At 37.0% G+C, this 25,159-nt stretch overlaps 1 protein-coding gene across 35 annotated transcripts in view; it reads right to left on the bottom strand.

The window, feature by feature from the left end:
* NPY5R (neuropeptide Y receptor Y5) overlaps positions 1-25,159 on the bottom strand; it is a 175,749-nt gene that overhangs the window by 65,571 nt on the left and 85,019 nt on the right. For 13 of the 35 annotated variants that reach the window (XR_011170193.1, XR_011170194.1, XR_011170189.1 and 10 more), the window contains 2 exons: positions 21,616-21,693; positions 20,718-20,872 (listed from right to left, as the gene is read on the bottom strand). The exons of 19 other annotated variants lie outside the window; for them this stretch is intronic. The gene's annotated coding sequence lies outside the window, so the exon portion shown is untranslated. Of the gene's footprint in view, positions 1-20,717; positions 20,873-21,615; positions 21,694-21,939; positions 21,988-25,159 lie in introns of those variants that run through there. 3 more of the 35 variants (XR_011170195.1, XR_011170192.1, XR_011170185.1) reach the window with 1 other exon arrangement.

The following is a 25,159-nucleotide window of genomic DNA, read 5'->3' as shown; positions in this document are numbered from 1 at the left end:
TCAAGTCAAGTGCCTTACCCATTATGCCAGGCTACTTGCTGATCAGAGACCATATGGATTTCACTTCCCTCAATTACTTGGCCCTTCATTTGTAAAGTTCCTAATACATGATTGTAATCTTCCAATTTATCCAAATATAAAATAGAGCAGATGTTATTTTATGTATCCCTCAAAAGGCCACAGAACAACCTTTCAATACCATTGAGGTTCCAGGTGGAGTTCCATTCAGTTTAATAAGCATTTATTAAGCAACTACTGAGTAAAAGGCACTATTCTTAGCACTGGGAATACAATGATAGAAATGGAAATAATTTGCTCAGAAGGAGTTTCCATCCTAAGGCAGTCCATTGAAATTTAAGTAACTTAGAAGTGATTTGGGGGGAGATGTTTTCATCTGTGACTCAAAGGTCACAATGGTCCCAGATGTCCAGTATCATAATAATCTTGTCTCTTACTCTGAGGGCTATGTAGTTTTCAAATTAAAAGACATTTGGCTAAAAGAGGTTGGTTAAGTAAAAGACATTCTGGTTTCCTCTAATTAATATCATTAAACTGAAAATCATAATGCAACCTTTGGCAGTGTCCACTTATTAATTATAAACGTCTGATAGAAAAATGTCATTGAGAATAGAGCAGCCATGGGCATGTGATTCTTCCTAGCGTGTTGATATACTCAATGGCAAAGGAGAAGACATAGTAAAATGCTAATCATTGAAACTTATTTCATAACATGTGCTCAGCAAAGCACTGCTAAATTTGGCAAATGATTGCTCTTTGGAGAAATAGCCATTTTATTTTTCACCTTAAATGGAGAGTCTTCTATTGAAACATTGATCACCAATAGCCTGTCTACATTTTGGCCTGACCAGAGAGCTAGGTAGCTCTTGGTTGAGATGAACTACCATTGCAGGGATGACTGAATGAATATGAAAGCATTTATTAAGCACCTCTCTGTGCCAAACTCTGTCCTAAATACTAGGGATACAAATACCAAAGCAGAACAAGTCCTCATCCTCAAAGGGCTTCCATGTTAATGAGAGACAACACAAAGAGAGGAATGGTGGCCAGGGTGAAGTATTTTGATTTGGGAAATTACAAGGACAGGGAGTGGAGCCACTAGGGAGCAGATTGATACATTCTTTCCAGTAGTAATGGCAGTATAGTAGCTCTGCCATTTGAGCTTATGAAGGTATGGTGCCATAACTAGGAACTGTACCCACAAGGCACCACATGACAAACCTAAGGCAAATCACATGCAAACCAACCTCAATTAAAGAGGAAAGGAAAAGATCAGACTACCCAGATAAGGCAGCTATAGTAGAAGCTATCAAAGTGTTAGTGGGTGGGGGAACTGAATACCACCTAAAGATATGAAAAGAGACCCTTTCTTGGAAAGTAGTATAAGACTGCTAGGAAGGTCATGGGGATGAGAAATAGGGTTTAGCAAAGAAGTTCATCCCAGTGGTTACTCTGTAGTTTCCTGTTTTAACTATTATAATTAGGTGCTAAGCTCTGTGATTTCTAGCTCCTGAATAACAGCAAGCTCTGGCAGTGCCTTCTAAATTTAGCATCTTGGGGCAAAGTCCTGATGAACTTACACTAGTTACATTTCTATGAAGATTCTTATGGATTTTCCTCTTTGGAAGTGCCAAAGGATTCCATGATGAATGGCATAAATACTCACATTGGTGTAACACAGGGCCTTGAACCCAGAAGGTGCTCAATGGTCATTTGTTTATTGATAGCATTTCTTTAGCAAACTCTCCTTTCTCATTTTGAAAGAGTCCTTCTCAATTCAGTGCAACTAAATATGTATTATGAATAAGGCAATAGAGTCTAAACCCTTTCCCCTAATTATCTCCCCACCCGATTATTATTGTTGTTGGCATAGTACAGCAGATTCTCCTCCTAAGGGATTCTGGATATGTCTATGAGCCAGTTCCAAATATCCACTAATCTTTTTTAAATCCTAGGAAAGAACCAAAAAGTCATATAGATTCAGTGTGAAATTGCTATTAAATATTTAGAACAGGGGTGGCCAGGTAGCACAGCGAGTAAGAGCACTGGCTCCAGTGTTGGGATGACATGTGGATTGAATCCAGGCTCAGATACTTAGCACCACACCCAGAAATAACTGGCCGTGTAACCTTGAGCAAGTTACTTAACCCAAAGTTAAACTTAAAACTTAAAGTAAACTTAAAGCAAGTTGCTTTAAAAAAAAAAAAAAGATATTTAAAACATATCCTCCTTAATTCTAGTGCCTTCCATCTGTTGATTATTTCCTTTTTGTCCTGAATATAGCTTGTTTGAATATAGGTCTTTGTACGTTTTCTCCCCCATTAGACTGAGAACTCCTTAAAATCAGGAACTCTTTTCCCTTTGTTTTTCTAGCCTAGTACCTATAGGTGCTTGATAAAATATTTATTGATTGACCAGTGATTCTGTATTCTACTCTCCTTCCAATTAACATGGGGTTACCAGCTATTAATAAGATGTGGCTCAGTTGCTTAGGTTTATCATTCCTGTTTTGAAAGGTGGGAAAAATGGAAGTCCTATGGAGGAAGGGACCAGAGAAATCATTTCTGCCCATGAGCCCTTCTTTGCAGGTCTAAGAGACTGACTGTAAAAATATGCCTATGAAAGAATATGGTTGAACATACCCTAGATTGTGGTGTGTCCCAAGAACAGTTTCTGTCTCAGGAGTAAGGTGGCAAAATGGGGTAGGGAGGGTAAGGAACATTGAATCTGGGATTGAATGATCTGACTTCAAATCTCAGCTTTGTATACTTGCTAAACACATGACTATAGGGAAATGAAACTTCTGTGTCTCCTTCTAATCTGTAACCTAATGATAGCTGATACTTGCATAATCCTTTAATATTTGCAAGTTACTTTATATATACTATCTCTCTCACAATCCTGTATAGGAGGAAGCACATGGACTATTATAGATGAAGAAAGTAAGGGTCAGACCTGCCCTTGATCACTCAGTTCTAAGGATACATTCAAATCTGTGTCTCACTTGACTCTAAATCCAGTTCTCTTTTCATTAAACTATCAAGAGGTAATACAAAATGATCTCTCAATTCACAGAAGATATATGTCCCTAAGGGTGAAACAGACAGGTAACAATTTCCTTCTTAAACTGAATTCATATTATATGTATGTGTTTATACATTTTATTATATTTTTGTACATATAAATATGTATACATATATGCACAAAATACTTTTGAATTTAATCTGCATTGTTGACATTTTTATCCAGTTATTTCTTAAATCTAGACTCAACAAAACAATAAATCAAGGTCTGATTTATTGCGTTTGCTGATTTCAGAGGTATAAATGCCTACACTGAAATTTTAACCTTTTTAAAATTAAATCATAAATTTAATTTCTAGTGAGCTATTTCCAGCATACCCATGTTTCTAGAAGGCTTCTACCAGAAGCAAGGCAGTTTCCTTAGTTGTCCATATGTGCTCTAGAAAATTCCATAGTATAGAATTTAGGGTTTGTCTCTTAAAGTAAAGTATCTAAATCACTATTGATTAGAGAAATGCAAATCAAAACAACTCTGAGGTACCACATCTCACCAGTCAGATTGGCTAAGAAGACAAAATAGGAAAATGACAAATTCTGGAGAGGATGTGGAAAAATTGGAAGACTAATACATTGCTAGTGGAGTTTTGAACTGATCCAACCATTTTGGAGAGCAATCTGAAACTATGCCCAAAGGGCGATAAGTAATTTAACATCCTCTGACCCAGCAATACCACTTCTAGGGTTGTATCCCAAAGAGATCATAGAAGCAGGAGGAAGACCCTCATGTACAAAAATGTTTATAGCAGCTCTTTTTGTGGTGGCAAAGAATTGGAAATTAAGGGGATGCCCGTCAATTGGGGAATGGCTAAACAAGTTTTGGTATATGAATGTAATGGAATACATAAGAAACCATATAAAATGAAGAGCAGATGGACTTCATATTTACCTGGAGAGGCTTATACGAACTGATGCTGACTGAGAAGAGCAGAACCAGGAAAAATGTGTACACAATTACAGATACAGCATATATGTGATGACCAACTTTGATAGACTGGACTCCTCTCAGAAATGCAGGGCTTTAAGTAAACTCCAAAGGACTCATAATGGAGAGATGTCTACATTCAGAGAAAGAACTAGGAAGAAGAGAGTTTGAATGCAGATTGAAGCAAATTACCTGCTTTCTTTTTCTTGTTTGGTTTTGTTTCCTCTTTCCCATTGTTCATTCCATCTGACACAATCCTTTATAACCTGACTAATGTCTAATGTGAAACTATTTGTAGATCCTGTACCTGATTGTATGCCACTATGGGGAGTAGAGGAGAGGGCAGGGAGCGGGAGAAAATTTGAAACTCAAAGAACTGGGGAACTGAATCTCGTAAACTCAAAAGTAAACTAACAAATTAATAAAGACCAAAAAAAAAAATAAAGCAAGCAATTCAATTTTTTAAAATCAATGAAGAACATTTAGTGCCTAAGATATGCAAGGTACTGTGCTATTAGGGGCACCTAGATGGTAATAGACTTGGAGTCAGAAAGTCCTCAGTTTGAATCCTGCCTTAGACACTACCTGTGTAACCATCACTTAACCTCTTAATGTCATCAGGTAATTCACTAAGTTAATAAGCTGCAATGCAGGTGTTGATGTATATGGGTAGAAGAATTTTTCCCTACTGGAAGATCCCTGAAATGATGAAATCATAGGTCTGGTGGGGGGGGGGGGCAGTGATATGTGATAGAAAATTAGGTAGAAGTCAGATTGTAGAAGGCTTGTTTTTTTATCCCATAGGCAATAGGGATCCATTAAAGATTTATTAGTAGGGGCGGCCAGGTAGCTCAGCAAGTAAGAACACCGGTTCCAGTGTTGGGACGACCTGGAGATCGAATCCCGGGCTCAGACACTCAGCACCACACCCAGAAATAACTGGCCGTGTAACCTTGAGCAAGTTACTTAACCCCAATTGCTTAAAAAAAAAAAAAAAGATTTATGAGTAGAGAAATGTTATGGTCAAAGTTCTATTTTAGGAAAATCAGTTTGTCAGCTGTGAAAGATAGAATGGAGAGTAGAGTCTGGAAGCAGGGAGATTGATAAGAAATTTCAATAGTCCATGGGAGAGGTCAAGTGGACTTGAACTGGGACAGTGACTATGTAAAGAGGGAGAAGGGAGCTGAGCCAAGATACATAGAAGCAAAAATCAACAAGATCTGGCAACTGATTAAATAGAAAGGATGAGGGAGATGGAAGTGTCAAGGATGACATTGTGGCTACAAAACTGGGTGACTAGAAAGATGGAAACATTCTCCAAATACAGGGAAATTTGGAGGGGGGAAAGGTTTGGGAGGAATATAACTAGAGTATGTCTTTAACTTTCTGTTTGTTATTCCCCCAAAACTATTCCCTTATTCCTCATTGGCAGCATTTTTTTTTAAAGTATGTTCATTTCTTTGGGCAAGACCAGGACTAATTCTAGTCTTTTTATGTATGCAAGGAAAGTGAAGTCAGTGTAAGTATGTTTAGATGTCTTGGAAAACATGTTACACTTGTTGGTATCTGTTACAATACACAATGCGACATTAATAAAACCCCAGAGAAGAAAATGTTCCATTAAAGTTGTACCAATGACCCCAAGAAAGTTAAGAAAAATGTCATTTACTATAATGTGTGAATTGTACTGATCTCATAGCAGTAGTAGGTACTTCTCAAATTCCCTACTCTTATTTCCTTGGACAGTTTTCTGGGTTATTTCCCTTCCTTCTCTAAATTTTTTAATTTGCTCCTTCATTTCTCATGCTTTCTTTTCTGGTTTCCCTACCCCCACTTTCTTCCCTAAAATCTCCACCCACTTTCTCACCTACACGCAGTAAAATTGTTTCCCAAGCCAATTCCCTAAATGAAGAAGACTCAGAAAACACAGGAAACAAATGCCAACCTCAGCATTGTGCAATGAAGCCTTAGTTTATGTATTTCTTTTAGATTCCCCTCACCCTTTCATCTTCTATACTTCCTAATTCTACCCCTCCCCAAGCTTTTATGATTTACCTCCCCTCAGCATATTTGATCAAAGCCTCTTTATCAAGTTATTGCACTTCTTTGTACCTTGGAGACTTCTCAAGTTCCAGAATCCACCCCTAGTAATCCTTTTCTTCACCCAATCATTTCTGAAATTCTATTTCTTAAAAAAAAAAAAAAGCCTTCACGAACTAACAATATAGACAATAGAGATAATGCAGTCTTCCTAATCATTTTTAGGTAAATGGTTGCCCAAATAAGCAACCATTTATTTATTTTAGGTGCAAGATCAATGTTTAATTGTATTTTTTGGTTGGTTGGTCCATGTCAGTGTTGGTCATCTTAATTTGAAAGCTCCTAAAAGTTAAATAAATGGCCATTTAGAATGGTTTATACATAGGACTCAGAGCTATACATTACTTTAGAGATCATTTGACCCAATCCATTAGAGATCTTAAGTGACTTCCCCAAATACCCTGAATTCTGGAAATTAGCAATCATGATACATACACGTCTTCTAATTTCAAATCAACTATTTTTTTTTACTACACAATGCTGCACTTTATCACTAGCATCAGGCAAGATGTAAAGACATTTAAATCCTTTTTGGTGGTGCTGGTAGCAGTGATGTTGACCATAGGATGACGATGATAACGATGATGATGATGATGATGATGATGATGATGGTGATGATGATGATGAGAATGGAGTGAGCCAGCCTTTGAACCAGAGTTTTTACATTTCTTCATTCATTCACTGACTTGTTCATTCATTCATTCACTCACTCCTTCATTTATTCATTCATATGATCATAGGATTTGGGGACCTTAGAGGTCATGTAGTCCAAATGCTTCATTTTGCAAATGAGGAAAGAGAATAGAAGTGATTTGTACAACATTACACATGTAGCAGGTGGCAGAGCTGGGATTGGAACTCAGGTCCCTTGACTCCAAATTCAGCACTCTGTCCATTATGCCCTGAAGTCACACAAACTTTGCTTACCTGTATTTCTTTATTACAAGGCAGATTCCTATTGGTGGGAAGGAAGAGAGGGGATTGGGAAGTGACAGCATTTTTTAAAAAGCATCAAAGCATTATTTTCAAAGAAAAAGAAGTGATATTTGAGTATTAGGCCACTGAAGTTTTGGCTAGGGAGTTGGAACAGCAGGAACAAAATATTTAAAAAGAGCACATTCCAGGGAGAGAAGGCTGAATTGACTTAGACCAGAGGGTTAATGCTGAGAAATAATGGGAGAAGTTGGAGAGGTAGTGTGAGATCAGGTTCAGAGTGAAGGAATTAAAAAACAACAACAAATAGGACTGCCAGGATAGGACTTAATAGGACTTTAAACAAAGATGCTTGGCTCTTAAGATTGAAATGTTCTCCAAATCATTTATCCATACAGACTATATTAGCTTCTGACTTAAATTCTCTCTTCAACATTAAACCCAAAGTTACAGGTTTAGCAGCTCAAGAGTTATTATTAACCACCAAGGAGAAGTTGCCTTGATTGTCCCCTATGCTGCTAACCTCATCACAGGTCACAGTATTTCTTCCCTGACATCTCTGGAAGACCAAAACCCCCTATTCAGGTGGCAGCCTCAGCTTGGATGCTGCTAGTGCTCTTTCATTTTTTTCTTTCTCTATCTTTGAGACTGAAAGAAAGTCATGGTTTCCTCATGGGAAAAACCAAGCACAACCTCTCAAGGACACTTCGAAAACTTTTGTTCAACTGGCACCAAAATGATTTTTTTTTTTAATCTCTTGTTAAATGAACACAATTCCAATTCAGATCATGCAAGAACTTTCCGTTCATTTGCTGCAGATGTTAATGGCACTTTCAAGGCCAGACCTCCCCCCTTCTCCCCACCATCCTCCTCCCAAGGCCGCTAAGGAGAAAAAAATAGTAGTTGTCCATTTCAGATGAGTGGGGTAAAAAAATTAAAAAAAAAAAAACCTCTTGCTTCAAGGAAATATTTTATTTGTATGGATAGTGGAAGATGTTTTTCAGTCACCGACTTTAGATTTCTAATGTATGATCCTTCTGGTTTGCTCATCAAAGCATCATATGAGAATACTTAGTCTGTTCTCAATTATTTAAAGTGTCATATTAAAAATAACTGAGGAGAGCATTTTATTTGAATGGCTGATGTTTTGGAATTTAAATTAAAATTTGGTATTGTTCTTAAATATTATTTATTCATCAAAAAAGTTTGGATCATGATGGAAATATTTGAGAATACAGTCTTTATCTCCAGAAGATACATAAAGTAGTGAGGAGACTTAGCATTTTGGCATCAGATGATTCACGTTGCAGAACAGATGATATGGAAGAAGGTATAAAAAAGTCTAGATGAAAGCTAATAATAACTGCAACAGGGACAATTGACGTTTATATGGTGCTTTAAGGTTTGCAAAGTCCTTTATCTCAGATTGTCAGCTCCTTGAGAGCAGGGACTGTCTTGCCTTTATTCACATCACCAGGGATTAGCACAGTGCCTGATACATGGTAGGTGCTTAATAAATGCTTACTAACAATACATTATATCATTTGAGCCTCACAACAATATTATAAATTAGGTGCCGCCAGTATAATTATCACTATTTAACAAGTGGGGAAACTAAAAAATGAGAATAATAAGAAACTTGTCTACAGTCACATAGGTAATAAGTGGACAGAAAAATGAAACCAGATTTTCCTGAATCTTAAGTGTATCATTTTTATGGACCACATCATGCTGCTTTTATAGAGTGCTTGCAAAGTTCTATGCCAGCCCTGAAGTTAAAAAATATGAAGATAAAGTCAACTGTCCTCAAGGAGCTGACCATTTAGGTCAGGAGTTAAGACAGATATATATGTAATTATAAATCAATGTAGAATTTACACATATCTGATGAGGGGGTTGGGAAAAAGGGATTGGGGATAGAGGAAAATTTTGTGAAGATGGCATTCAAAACAGTCCTTGAAGAATGGGAAGTATTTTGACAGGAATAGAAGACAGAAGGGAAAATAGAAGCATGACACTTCATTTAAATGGAATAATATCAACAAAGATTTGAGGTAGGTAAGGCAGGGGTGGGGAACCTGAGGCCTTGAGGCCACAGTGGCCTTCTAGGTCTTTGAGTGCCAGTCTTTTGACTCGGTTAAAGTTTTACAGAACAAATCCTTTTATTATGGGAATTTGTTCTGTAAAGTTTGGATTTAGTTTAAGGGCTACACTAGAGGACCTACAGAGCCACATGTGGCCTTGAGGTCACAGATTCCCCACTCCTGTGGTAGAGCATCTTTAGTGAATGTGTTCCAGTTTGTCTGAATTGTAGGGTATTAAAATAGTACACAAAATCTACAACCTGAGAATTCAAATAAGTGATTTCTGTGGATTAATTTTATATTTTACTCTAATGAAACCCTTGCCTTCATTGGTATCTGCTGATTTTCCAGGTTTTTCTAAGCAAATCTATGTTTTTCTAAGTTTTTCATCAGCAAAAAGGAATAGTCTTGTCTCCTCTTTCTCTTTCATTATGTCTTTAAATTCTTTTATTTTATTGATATTGCTAGCATTTCTAGAATTCTGTCAAATAGCAGGGAAAGCAGGTATTTTTGTTAAAATTCTTAGTTTCTTGAAAAGTTTTTAATGTTTTTTTCTTTGCATATAATACTATAATACTTTTGCTCTAAGATCTTATTATTTATCACTTACAAGTGGTCCTTTATGCTTTTGTAGGATATATAGATTGATACATAATGAAAAAAAGTGGAAATCAAGAACATGACACATAATTACAATATAAATGAAAACAACACTAAAATGTAGCTGAATTCATAAGCAGCCAACAAACATTTATCAAGTGCCTTCTATGTGTCAGGCACTACTTCCTAGATGCTGGGAATATATATTCAAAGAATGTAGTAATTCCTACTCTCTAATCATAATGAACAATCATGGTTGCAAAGAACAAATGGTAAGGCATATTTCCCTTCACTTGGTAGAGAAGACTATATTCCATGTACTGTCAGATGTAGGTATCTGGTTGGTTAGTTTTTCTTAACTATTTTTCTTGATTAAATAGCATGAATCAATGTGAGGGGAGGGAGGTGTATGGGAAATTAACATTATGGGGAAAATGCATCTAGGTAGCTGGCTAGCTATCATCTAGCTATCACTTATTGTTGTCAATATATCTGTCTACCTATCTACTTAGTTGTTTTATTTTAAACCTAAATATAAAATAGTAGTTCCCAACCTGTGGACCTAGAAAACCTGAAGAGCCTCAAGGTCTACAAATCCACACATCACACATTAAAATTTCATCTTTATTTATCAACCAAAAATGCACTATAGATCAGTATGATAAACAGATAAACAAAATGAAATGTCTAACACATATTCATATTATTATTTTTCAAATGTATGTAGACTTGGGGTCTTTTTTGCATCATGGACCCTTTTGAAATTCTGTTTATGCCTAATGGACCTATTTTCAGAAAAAAAGTTTTAAATAATTGAAGGAAATACTAAATTTCAGTTAGAGGTTAGAGAAAGATATAATTCCTTTCATCTATTTTATATCTTTCATCTCATCTAATTCACAAGTCCTCTAAATTCTATCCATGGACACCTTAGGGATCCATTTGCCCCCAATTAAGAACCTTCAATGTAGATAGATATTAAAGGAAATGGCATCACAGTGGAAAGAGTGCTAGACTTTGAACCAGAGGGGCTATGTTCAGACCCCAGGTTCCACACTATATGCAAACTTTTTCACCTCTTGGGCCTCAGTTTCCTGATCTGTAAAATGGGAGGACAATACGCTAAATTACTTCTAAGATCCCTTTTAGCTCTAAATCTATGATCTTGAGATTAATGAAACACAAATTTTTTTAAAAATTTAATTCAGAGTAGATTTTTGCCATTCCATTTTCCCTCCTAATCAACTGATAATAATACAACTACTATCATGTTGCAGTCCAAGAAATCTTTAGATATTAATAAAAGCACATTCATATTCACCTGGTCATCACACTGGTATCTCAAGTCAACAACATATCTCAAACTAAGCTTATTATCTTTCACCCTTAACCTCCTTCTCCTTTTGACAACTATTGCTGTCTGTGGAACCACTATCATATATATACACACGTATGTATATGTATATATGCATGCACATGTATACACAGTGTTTTTCATACCTTAAAACGCTATATAAATTATAGTTATTATTATTGTTGTTATTATGATTAATTGCCCAATCTCAGGTTGAAACCTTGATGATGCATTGTTTCTCTGTCTCACATACACACACACACACACACTTTCTTATCTAAACAGTTACCAAGTCCCTTAAGTTCTACATCTGTGATCTCTTTTCTGTCTGTCTCCTTTATTCTTATTGCCAGTAAGCCAAGTAGAGGCCCTTGTTACCATCTACTGAAGCTAATAAAACAGCTTCCATTTAAGTTTCCCACTTCCACTTATTGCTCCCTTTAAGGCTTATTCCACTTATTGCTCCCTTTAATCACTTCTTAAGGCATTCAAACCAATCTTCCTTATATGCACAGATCTGGTTACATCACTCCTCTATCATAATATTACCTTCTGAATAAACTTCAAACTTCTTTGAGACACTACACAATCAGGCACCACCTTTTCCTTCCAGTCTACCAAACTACTACTCTTTTCCTGGACAACATAGTACACTTCATGCCTTTGCTCACTGTTTGTTGTGCTCAGAATTTTTCCCCCTTCTCTCCTCTTAAATTTCTACTTACAATGTGAATGGCTAAATCAAATGATGACTCCTTTATGAAGTCTTCCCCAATTTCCCCTTGAGTAACACTCTTATACCTCTCTGGTGCCATACAATGTGTGCTAGTTCTCTGTGTTTTTGAGTTTCCTAAAAAGAATGTAAGCTCAAGGAGGCCAGGAATCCCTCCCAAATTAAAATATTTATCTCCCCCATTGCCCAGTGCTCTGTACACAGTTCATTATATTACATGAAAATATTAAATATTTATTGAATAAATTAATTTGTTTAATAAACAAAATTTGTTAAATAAATAGTTGGATGCATGAATGAATGAATGAAAATTGAATGATAAAATTTTAGTGGGTGTTATAGAAGAGATTCTTATTTCAGGAACTGTGATTCCTTGTAATTCTGATAACCTGTGATTTTGTACATGGGAAAAGTGAGTGATAAGGTACGGACATATACTGGAGAAACTTACATGGTAAAATTTCATTCAGCAGGTGGTAAAGAACTAAAATTTTGTTTGTTTTTTTGCTTTGTTTTTAGCAGGGAATTGCTATGTTTAGAGGTATGATTCAGGAAGATTATAATGGTAGCTGATAATACAAAGTTTACCAGAAAGCAATAGACCAGTTATGATTCCAATGCTGGCTTTTTTTAATCAAAAATTTTAAACTGATAAATAAATTCTGTTGAACTTTGCTTAACTGGACCTCTTCAATGGTCCAAAAGACTTTTTGTTACAAAGGACAAAGAGAATAAATGAAGGAAAATTGCTCCAATATGAGGGAAAATTTTTTTCATGTTTTCTGGTCTATATGTATTTTAGTACAACTTGTTCAACAAAAACATCTTTGTGTAGAGTGTGTAACATTATACATACTCTATGACAATTGGTACTCAGAATGTGGAGCTGGAGAAACTTTCACATCTTTAACATCTAGGAAAGATTCAATTATGTTCAGAATACTCTATTTTCTCTACCATGTAGCCCAGCTCCAATCTTTCACCAGGGTGTGATAACCCTGGGTTCTTAAAGTCTACATCAATGGAACATACACTCTGGAAACTCTTGGACTCTGGAGTTCAAGGATCTTGTCACTTACAAAGCAAATTACTTCATGTCTCTCTGGGCCACAGTTTCCTCATCTATAAAATGAAGGGGTTGGACTAAATGGCTTCCACAGCCCCTTCTATCACAGCTCTATCACTATGATCTTCCAAGAGATGCTAAGTATCAGATCTGATGCTCTGATCTAAAACTAAACCTCAGAGAGGTTTTGATCTGAACTGATGAAGGGAATACTTCACTGATGGTATCACATCTTTCAGAGAATACTTTATTTAGCAAGGCAGAAAGTACACTATTTTTGAAAGATTTTTGAGAAGGGTGATTTTTAAAAATTGTCTGGTTTGGAAACTCAGACCAGAACCTTCCATTTGCCTAGCATTTTTGGTTGAGGTTTTACTGTGGTATTCTAACTTCAAGTCCTACCAAGGGCATGCATGACACAAGATTCTCAAAGGCCATGGTGGCACATAAGCTGCCATACAAGCACAATATAAGCTCTGTGAGAGTCTGTCATGCTACAAAGCTTTCAAGCATGGTCCTGGTGGTAGACTGTCCATTGTCTGAGAACCAGCTAAGAGCTAAGTACAGGCAGCTTCATTGCCAGGAAGATGACCACGGGAAGACGAACCCTTTGCCCATTGTAATACATTTGAACAGAAGTCAAACATGAAATAGCCCTGATTTGTAAGCAGACTTCTCCTGCCTTTGCTTGGACCATGATGAATAGGCAGTCCTGAGGGTACTACAAATGCCACAATTCTTAGATTGCCTACTAATGTTTATTTAATGATTAACATGGTAAATGCATGATTCTTGTCTAATGAACAATTAATTGACATGTTACTTGAGTAATTAAATATTATTGATATTGCCATCCTTGCTAAATGAAAGCTTTTAGACTTGCCAGCCTCACAGGTTCTCCTTAGAGAAGGAAATGAAGGGAGTTTTTTTTATTTGGAGCTAGAAGTATCCTTACAATTCATCTAGTCTGATCTATGCATTTTTATATATAAGAATGAAGTCCAGTGTGGTTCAGTAAATTATTGAAAGCCAGTTTTTTTTTTCCACTTCATTCTACAGCCTCCCTCCATTGTGGAAATTGGTAGGACTAGAATCATTGGGTGCCCCAAAACAATAAAAAACAACATTTAAGGGGATAATTGGTGAACTCACCTGGTAGTCTTGAAGCTTTGAGCAGAGGAGAAAAGGGTGGGGGTGGGGATAGGGGAGCCCATCAGTTCACTCTAAAGTCTTCAGTTTAGTTTATACTCTATCAGTAGTGAATAGCATCTGTGATCCATTAGAATGTCAGCTTCTTGGGGACAAGGACTGTTTCATTAAGGTCTTTCTATCTCCAGTGTTTAGCATAGTGCCTAGCACTTGTAGGCACTTAATAAATACTTGGGAGATTGATTCATCAACTACATAGTAAAATAAGACAAAAGATTCTACTTTCCTGAAGATTTAAGTTGTCAAACATCAGTTTGTTATTAAAGTGAAGTTAAAATTTAAGGTGTAAAACCAGAAAATTGTAGTTAGCATATCAAGTCAGTATCATCTAAATACCCAATAGATGAAAGGCTAGACTTGGAATCCGGAAATATGGGTTAGAAGCTGACTCTGATGTTTACTGAGCTTCAGTTTCCTTTTTTGGAAAATCAGGTTGATAATATTTAAAGATACCAAAAACATCCAAGTTGTGGCAGGAAAAGAGTAATCTTTTGCTCAAGAGATGAGTTATTAAGGGTAGGAAGTTGCTGGAGGCTATCTGGAGGTGACAGACAATGGTGGGCTAGGCCAGTGGTGAATTGATATTTTGATATGCTCAAGGATGGGAGGAAGATGAGCAATGGAGGGCTAGGCCAGTAACAGAGGTCTGGGCCCAGACACAAAGTAAGGCTTATAGCCTCAGGCAAATGTCTCATCAAACTGGACAAATTTAATCAGAGTTCAAGGGAGGGTTCACAAATCCTGTACCTCAAGGACTCAAAAAGAGGTATAGTACTATTGTAACAATTACTGTCCTACTGGAAATTTTTTTTTTGGGGGGGGGGATAGTGGTGGTACAAAAAGCCTTTATGACTTAATGTCAAAGAAACTTTACATAATGATGAATCTTCATATTCCTTTATATCATTTTTTTCAATATAAATTGTATTTTTATATTTACTGATTTGAATATCCTTTGACCTCTAGGATTAAAGATAAAATTTTTTTATTTGTTTGGCATTTGACATTCTTCACCTCCTCGCCTATATCTACCTCTCCAAGTTTCCTTACACACCAATCACTGCAGACTAGTCATATCATCCTACTTTGCTCTCCCTCACACATTGTCACTTATGCCTAGAATCCTTTTCCTTTTCCTCTACTTCCTGGAGTTCCTAGTTCCCTTTAAAATTGGAGTTAACAGAAGTTGATGGACACATTAGACATTTAAGGTTTCTCTTTTTCATTAATTTAATTTTTTTTCTTATGTTATTTTCTTGTTATTCTTATGTTATTTTCTTGTTATTCTATTCATCTAATCATTAAGGATTTTCTAAGTACCTACTATGTGCTAGTCATTGTGCTAGTGCTGGGGATACAGAGACAAAAAAATGAAATGGTTCCTGCGCTCAAGTACTTTTATATTCTATCAGATAAGACAACACAAAGCATGGCACAATAACAAAGCAGAGACTAGGCAGCCTTGCACCAGAAGGCACAGAAAGGGAACACAAACATACCACCTTATGCAAAAGACCTAGGTTTTTTTAGCTATGCTTTTCTGAAAGATGTGATCCTGGGAAAAAATAAACTGCCTAGCTACTGTGGAGTAAAACCTCTCTGGAATTATCCTAGAACACTGAATGTTTACTCTATTTTGAAAGGTCTAATAAGAAAAAAAGACTCTTACTCTTAGCAAACCCCCAAAATCTAGAGAGGGTAAGATCTCATCTTTCTGGTCAAGAGAAACACAAATTCAAAACCTACCTCTCACTCTTGCTATGTGACCCTAGGTAAGTCACTTAATTCTCAAAGCCTTAGTTTCTTCATCTGTAAAACGGAGCTAATACACCTGCCAAACCTACATCATAGGATTGTTGCAAGGCCACTATGAGATCTGAGGTCATGTATCTAAAGCACTTTTTAAAACTTCTTAATATTATCATCACCATTCCTCCTGCTCTTGTATGAACAATTTCTTGGAGTCTATCAAGGAAAATGAGAACTGTCTGGTTTTTAACCTTGGTCTTATAATTCTTGATGTGCAGCTGGAGTATATACATATATGTATGTATGCATGTATATATACACACATGTATATACATATGTGCATATTCTAAAGGAGCAACCAAGAAACATTCAATATGATCTGTCTCATTTTTCCAAACTGAACTCCAAGTACTTTCTTAATATTAAGTCCCACACAGTACCTGAAAAATAGTAGGCACTCAGTAAATGCTTGTTGAATTGAATACATATTTTCAGTCTTTTGTAACTTTCCTCAGGTTTTTGGTGGGTTTTTTTTTTTTGCTATTTGGTTCATAAAAAAGTAACATTTCATTTACTTAGTATATCTTCTATTATAGCTACAAAATTGCAGAGTTTTTCCTACTATATTTTACCTTTTTTTTTTTAAAATAAATTTCATGTTTCTTTCTGCACATGGTATAGAGAGAAATAACCTAGACTTGAAGTCTGGAGACCTTAGGTTCAAGTCCAAGTTCTTGGTTACTTGCTGGTGATATAGCCCACATTGATATAGGATTTTGTGGTTTACAAAATGCTTTCTCTACTATGACTATGAGAGGTAGATAGTCTCATTATTATCTCCATTTTCTAGACAAGGAACTGAAGATTAGAATCATTAAGTGACTTTGTTGAAGGGGTACAGGCTCTGGCAACCCCCTTGAACTCTCCTTAAATCTTCCCACTAGACCAGGAATTTGCCTGGGGCCTTAAGCCTTTCATTATCACCAGACCCAAATCTGGGATACTAGCCTAGCCCTCCATTGTCTGTCATATCCAGGTAGCCTACAGCTATTTTCCAATGATTTAAAAGACAACCCAAAGGCAAACTTTTGGGAACTAAAAAAGATCAACCCAATAAAGGTGTATTGGCTGGAAGTCCCTCCTTAAGGGGAGATCTGGGAGTAAGCCTGGGAAAACAAACAAAACAAAACAAAACAAGACCAAAAAAAAACACACACAGAAAGCTACCTCAAGTTTTCCCGATTCCCTAGCACCAAGAGAATTGAAAGAATCAGGCTTACACTTCCAGATGGGGCATCTGTCCTTGTCCTCCTTTCTTCAGAAGCTGCTCCCAGGTCCATGTCCTCCAACATAACCAAACTGGACTGAGAACCTTAGAGTGTCAGGCTGAGTATGAGACAGCCTCCTAGCTGTCTCACCTAATGGGACCTGAGAGGTCAGGCCCAAAAAACATCTCCAAGGTACTTGGAGAGCAAGAAGGGAATAGGGAAAGAGAGAGGCTTACGTACCTTCCAGGCCTGACCGGAGAAGAACTTGATATTAGCAGTGTTTCCCAGCATAAGGGAAGCATAAAATGTTGAGGTTTAGGGTTTAGGGGTGCTTGGGACCTCAAAATACCAACATACCAGGTCCTGCTGAATGAATTCGTCTCAAGTCTTCTCTCAGTCAAAGTAAAGCAAAGTTTATTAGAGATTCACCATAATGGTTAGACTCTTAAGAAGACTCAGTATCTGTGACACTTGTATTGGACAAGCCCGCCAGAATAATGTGACACAGAGTGAGTCAGTGCTAGATAATTCTTAGCTACCTCATGGAGGCAAGATGGGTCTTATATACAGAAAGATCGTCTGAGGAATCTAGGGGTGGTCTAGAGGAGTTGGGGAAGGTCTTCAGGAGGAGTCAAATGAGTTCAGACTCCAGCAATGAGATTATGGTAGGAAATAGCTGGAGGCTACCTGGAGATAGCAGACAATGGAGGGCTAGGCTAGTTTAAGGGTAACAGATTTGGGTATAGAAATTTTGGGAGGATCAAGGGTGGGAAGTAGCTGGACAATGAAGGGCTAGGCTAGTAACCCAGATTTGGGTCTAATGATAATGAAAGGCTTATGGCCTCAGGCAAATGCCTGGTCTAGTGGGAAGATTCAAGGAAAGTTCAAGGTGGTTCCCAGAGCCTGTACCCCTTCAACAAAGTCACTTAATGATTCTAATCTTCAGTTCCTTATCTAGAAAATGGAGATAACAATGAGACTATCTACCTCTCATAGTCATAGTAGAAAAAGCATTCTGTAAACCACAAAATGCTATATCAATGTGGGCTATAATTTTTATTTCAGGGCCACAGGTAAAATTTTACAAAATTCTTACTCCACCCCACCCTTCATTTGTTGCCCTAAAAGCCCCCTGCAATAAACATGTAGGAAGAGGAAATACAAATGTATTCACAAACCTCCATGTATTAAGTCAATTAAATTCAGCAAATGGTTTTAGGAGCAAGTTACTGCCTCATTTGGAAGAAGTTTTAACTATGCTTCTGCTGCTTCATATTTTTTTTTCCTGATAAGCTCACCTTGCTCCCACCCAACGAAACTGGTACATCTACCCTACTTCCTGGTACTTAGTAAGATTCTGAGTGCATCTCTCCTCTAGTACTGTTCAGTCTTCTATGTCCTTCCCAGATTTGCCTTGAAGTGCATGACCTCTTTGACTTATTCTTTGGGGGAATAATGTAACCTCATTTTAACTCCAGGGAAACTAAAACTCCAAAAAGATGGTCTCAGGACTGGTATTTGTGCTCATAAAAGCCATTGGGTCTCTCAGATAACACTGACTTGTACAAGTATCCCATGTTTTGCTCATTTAAATGGTTTCAAGCACAGTGAAGTTAAACAACACCAATCAGAGAGCTGGAATTTAGGGAAAAGTCAGCAAAGCTAAGGCAACTTATTGAAAAGCAAATTAAAGGGAATTGACACAAATTTCAATTATTTATGCAAAGTGGTCTATCCTCCTGATTGTCCTCATCTTTTCTCACCCTTCATTTTTACCATTAGTTTTGATTTTTTTTTTCCAATCAATCAACAAACTTTTATTAAGTACCTTCCATGTATGTGCTGGGCACTGTGCAATATAGTGAAGATACAAACAATTGCAATAACTAATATTCCTATGCTTTCTCTAAAGTTTGGAAAGTGTTTTAGACATGAAGGAGAAAATTTCTACTTTTGAAGCATTTCCATTCTATCACCCAGAAGGTAGACTGAAGAAATCAAAATTAATTGACATGAATTTCAACTTCGTTCCCTTGTCTTTGGAATGAAAAAGAGTGCAAAATGAAAAGGTAGAATGCAGAGAAACAAAAGTTTTTAGTAATCTAACAAGACTAAACTATTTTGTTGCATAGGTAGGGCAGTTCTAAGGAATGCAAGCACTTACCCCAATCTGACATTTTGATGGTGAAAGTCATTAATTATCCATGGGGGGTGAGGGGCACCCTGAGGGGTGGTTGCAGTTTGACGGCCCCCATACTTCATGATGCCTGTCTTCCCTCACTTAAATGAGAGGGTGAAAGAGGAGAGGGGGAGAACAGGAGACTGGCTGGCTGTGTACTACAAGGAATGAAGAGTAAATACCAAAGTGGAATCATGTCACTTCTCTATCATTTCATTCTGGATCAGATTATCCCAGAATAATCAACAGAGGAAACCTCGAAGTAGCATATTTCAGTAGGAAAAGAAATGCATTTGGAGTCAGAGGTCCTGGGTACAAATCCCAGCTCTGCCACTTACTACCTATGTGACCATGGGCATGTCACTTGAACAGGCTAATTCTATTTAATCATCCTGGAGAATGAAGAGATAAACATATGTACTAATTACCTCAAAGATTGTTCTGAGGAAAGAGTTTTGTAAAATTTAAAAGTTTGCAGATATGTGAGCTAATATTATTAACTCTGAAGGAGAGGGAAAAGAAGAGAAGACAGGAACAGCAAGGATGGAAACCAACTTGCCAGATTAAACGGATACACCATTTATGGCCTTTTCCTCCAACAGCTCCTCAAAAAGTCTGCCTGGAAGAGCCTTTTTACTGGTTTGCTGGGCAGAGGTAACACAGCCCTGTCTCTCTCCTCCTAGCAAGTTTATCTGCCCAGAAGTCAAGAGGAGGGAATTAGAGTTTAGGTTATAGCTATAACCTTTGATTATCTACCTAATATGATTATCATTTTTAAACATACCTTTTTAACCTTTATCCTCAGGACTAGCGCCTAGTTCCTTATTCATTAAAAAATGCATTATGTCACATGGACATATTTTGGCTTTCTTATAGGTATTTCTGGACACTGTTTAAAAATGGAATACAAGTTTCTCTGTCATTCACTGTTATTGAGTGACATTGTGACTTTTAATATAAACTATGCAATATGAGGAAGTAAAACAGTATGTTTGGGTTGTGTGGATGAGAAGGTGGCTGTGTCAGGGGTGATGGAGATGGAGAGAAGTCACAAGTTGGCTGGTTCTTGCATGCTATAGGAAGGCCCACTTTATGTGCTGTGTGACAAGACAGGCTCATGCACGTCCAATCATGCAGTGAAATTCTCAATGTGTAGCAGTTCAGTCAGTGCCAAGTGTCACTTCATAAACATCATTTTTTTTCTAATCCCATTTTCTAAGATGTTTTGTAGTTTGAAGATGCTGATACATATCCTTTAAATTCTCACAAATGTATGCCTCACAAATGCATTAATCACCTGAATCATTTTTGTTTTATATATATACATATATATACAAATGTTCATATACACATATGTATTGTACACTTACACATATATGTATATTATAATAAGCTAACTTTTAACTATAGAGATGAAACTTTATTCATCTAGTTAAGAAAGCATATGAACTTTATTTGGGTTATAAAATAGGTGCTCAGTACAGAGGCTTGGACCCCTCACTTGTTCTGTATCTCTTGTGTTAGATTACTAACTGGCTGGATACATGGATCTTGTCACATGCCGTTTGAAGTTCCTATGATTTGGAGAGAACAGAAAGACCATTCAACAGATTGCTATATTCACTTAACAAATATATCAGGAATTTCCTCCAGATCTAAACATACTATAAAAATCCAAATCTACCACAAGCTATAAGATCTCTATTTTACATAGTAAAGAACTACCTGTATTGAAACTACCAGAAACTTGGAACTTGGATGAAGATAAAATTGATGATTTAGTTTTTTACTGATGAGGCTCAGCATGACAAGGCAGGAGAACAGCAACATGGTGATTCCCCCCTTTGAAGTAACCTTTCCATCCTCAGATCCTCATTTAATAACTGCAGTAGACCTAAGTGACCTTACTCATGTTTTTAACCTATTTAAAAAAAAAGACTAAACCTTTAGCTTTTAAGAAAAAGAATGGAATCTTCTGAAAGAGGGCACCTAAATATGTCCAAAACATGAAACTTCTCGAAAGAAGAATTAAAGTTTAAAAGTATTCTTGACATATCAGTAGAGAGTTGAAAGTGAGTGCTATTTTACTAGGATTACAAACTGGTTAGACACACACACACACACACACACACACACACACACATACATACATCTATATATCTAACACTGCCACTTTGGGAATGGGAGAGCAGTGACAGAAAGAATCACTACATTTTAAAAAAAGGCAAAAATACTGGCCTCAGAAGAAAGAACCAATTCCCAGAAAGGAAAATGTGGTAAGTTAACCACTGGTTAGTCCTGAAAAAAGTTTTCTTACCACTGTTGCACATTAAACTTGGTTTTAATGAAAAATTTTGTCAAGACGATGGATCGAAATGGTGCAGGTTTTCTTTATCTGAAAAATAAATTTCCAAGAATCAGTGAAACTAAAAACAAAGTGGGGGGATTTGTGGGTCCTCAAATAAGAGAAATGATAGAAAGCAATCATTTTGAAGAACAGCTGAGTAAGTTGAAGGAGATGCATGGAAATCATTTTAAAAAAACAAACCAAAACTTTTTTGGGGGAAAATATGAAACAGAAAATTAGCAAGAGACTATAAATGATCTTAAAAACTATAAAATTATGGACTATAACATGTACCTTAAGACCCATTTCTTGGATTTACATTTGGATTTCTTCCCAGAAAACCTATGTGTTAAGAGGGATGAACAAGGGGAAAGCTTCAGTCAAGAAATCTCCATAATGGAAAAGTAAAATCAGGGAATACTGGCTGAATACTACTAGATGTTGAAGCAGGACATTCCATAGGTGAAATGAAATCTTTAATAATTACATTTTAGGCAAATGAAATGAGTATACTTTCTAGGTAGGAAAGATAAAAAAAAATGATTCCTATGAAAAACTGGGGGAGATGAGACAAAATATGAAGTCATATTTTTAATCAGAAAAAAAGGTCCACCTATTTTTATGGGCATGACAAAAAAAAAAAGGAAAAACATCCTAAAACACCTTTTTTGTTGCTGTTTTTCCACGTAATCTACTCCCTCATCAATAGGCCACGTCAGACTCCTCTGGTAGATGTGAACCTTGACTGGTCTAGGCCTCACAGGATTTGTGCATTGGAAGTTTTTAGTTATTGTCCATCACTACCAAGGGGATAATGTTTTCTTAACTTGATCACTATTGTTAGTCTTATGGAAACCACAGGTAGTCTCCCCCCACCTTACTGAGAATTTATTTAAATATGTCCTTACATATTAATGGTCACCCTGGAGTGATGGACACCCACAAAGACTTTCCCCCTATTTTTTTTTTAAACAAAGATCCACCATTAACAAGTATGGCTTTGGCCTTCTTAAAGGGTATAAGTGGAAAAAGAAAACTAGGAGAAAAGAGATGGGGAAGTCTTCTCATGGCCACAACCTTTTTGTCAGTTGGTTATGAGCTATATAAAGACAGGCTAGAGTTCATAAGATCCAAGATTTAAAGGTACATATTTCTATTCCTTTGAAAGTGGGAAGCAGTTATATTCTGGACCCCTGGCTCCTATTCTTGGGATTAAAAGGCTGTAGCTGTGGCTACTATAGCCAAATGGTCAAATAATCATGCACCTGACTGCAATCTGGTACAACTGAACCTGCACAGGGACTTGTATCAGAGGACCTTGTTTCAAATCCCAGCTCTGCCAGCAACTACTAGCAGTGGAACACTGGGTAAGTCATTTTATTTCTCTGGGGCAAAGTTTTCTCATCTGTTAAAAGAAGGGTTCACACAATGACTTCTTGTGAATTTTAGGTCCCTTCCAGACTTGAATCTATGAGCTCATATTTAGGGGGGGAAATGTTTCAGCAAATTTAAACATTTTGTAGCCCTTTCTTATATTTTTGTACAGGTAAGTATTAGTTTGGGGATGTGCAAACTATATCCCTCTATTCATAGAACTGAAAATATTGAGGACAAGCAAGAGTCCTGGCATAGTGGATCAGGGAGCTGGCCTTGGAGTCTAGAAGACATGGGTTCAGCTCCTGACTAAATATAGCCCTATGCAAGTCACTTAACCTCTTAGTCCCTTCCAGGAAACTTGAGGGGCAATGAAGATGAATTGCAAAATAGATGCCACTGAGAGAATTTCTCACTGGCAGTTCTTTGTGGTGGAATGGGGAGAGGAAATTGAGGAAAAATAGAAATGGCTCAGACTCTGTATATTTGCCCAAATGCCTGGTATAGGGGGAAATGTATTCTGGACATGGAGCCAGAACACTGGGTATGAGTTCCAGCTTCTAACTAATCAGATATGGGCTGTACTATGCAAGCCACTCAAATTCTCAGCTCCAATGTACTCATTTGAAAAATGGAGATTCTCATTTTTGCACTAACCACTTCTCAAGATTTGGGGGGAAAACTCTTTGTAAAACTTAAGAAATAATGAAAAAAAGGGAATTATTGTCTAGAATAGATCCTATTCCACAGCTATAGGTGGAGTGAAATCCCTGAGGGGGTGTGTGTATATGTCATTTTTATGGTATCATTTTTTTTTTCACATAAACTTGGTTTGTTTATTCTCTTGGAAATGATTAAGACACAAAATCTACCTGCTGAAAATAAATTTTATTAGAGCATAATAAGGCAGCATTTTGTATTGAAGGAGTACTCAAACTTTTGGGATTCAGGATCCCTTTGCAATCTTAAAAAATACAAGACTTAAGAGTCCAAAAACCTAGGGCTAAGCCCCAATTCTGCTACATACCTGCTGTGTGACCTTGTACAAGTTAGTTAACCTCTGAGACTCGGTTTCTCAATTTGTAAAATGGGAGTAGGAAATCACATTTATAGTTATCATACCTCATAACATTATTTTGAGAATCAAATGAACTGCAATGGCCTTTGTAAACCCTAAAGCAATAAATAAATGGATGCTCTCCTATATTTATATTTTGCTGATAATTATAAAGAATGCTGCAAAAATAATGGCCACACATAATGAGTGAGCCATATCTTTAAGAAGCAGGAGCAGCCTGGTAGCACATATCATATCAGGAGCAGCCAGGTAGCACAGCAAGTAAGAGCACCAGCTCCAGCGTCAGGAAGACCTGGGGATCGAATCCGGGCTCCAACACTTAGCACCCACCCAGAAACACCTGGCCGTGTAACCTTGAGCAAGTTACTTAACCCCGATTGCTTAAAAAAAAAAAAAGCATTGAGTCAAAGAGGGACCAGAGCTTTGACCATCTTAAGTTTCTTTTTATAATTTTTTCCTGTTTCTCAAATAGTCTCCTCCTCCTTTGGTAAGCTTTATATCCTCCATTTGTCTTTAAATCAAAGGTTGTTTGTTAGTTTTGTTTCCATAAAATAGTCTGTATCTGTTAAGGCCCATATGTTCTACTAAATTTTTCCCCAAGGGTCACAGCTAGGAGATTATGATTTCTATGCTCACATAGACTGAGCCTCTCAGATTCAAAAAATTTTCAGGTTAACCTTTTATTTAAAGAAAATAGCCACTTTTTCTGTTTTATTTTTTCACTCTTTTTTTTTATTCCCTCATCCACTCTCATTGCCCTAGATTCCCTATAGTAAGGCTGGAATCAGAGGAAGTGTGGGGGGAGGGAGTTCAGTGGGAGGGAAAGGGAAATGTAGAAAAAGGCGCAAGTAGGCAGAGACAGGGACACAGACGCACAGAAGGATAGAGACAGTTTAAGTGGCAGGAGAAGAAAGTGAGTCTAACTTTGTGGGTTTGGGTTGAAGTAATGCTGACCCATTTAGGAAGTTTGAATGTATGGGTTGGGTCTTGGCTCTTCAGCAGCAAAAGGGAATTTAGGAAGGAAGGAAGGAAGGAAGGAAGGAAGGAAGGAAGGAAGGAAGG

The sequence above is a fragment of the Petaurus breviceps genome, unplaced genomic scaffold, assembly GCF_028583685.1.
Source record: "Petaurus breviceps papuanus isolate PSGF00001 unplaced genomic scaffold, PetGlider_PUasm1.0 126, whole genome shotgun sequence".
Taxonomy (NCBI): domain Eukaryota; kingdom Metazoa; phylum Chordata; class Mammalia; order Diprotodontia; family Petauridae; genus Petaurus; species Petaurus breviceps.
The sequence above is the reverse complement of the archived record's forward strand: the minus strand, read 5'-3'. Positions and strand labels throughout refer to the sequence as shown.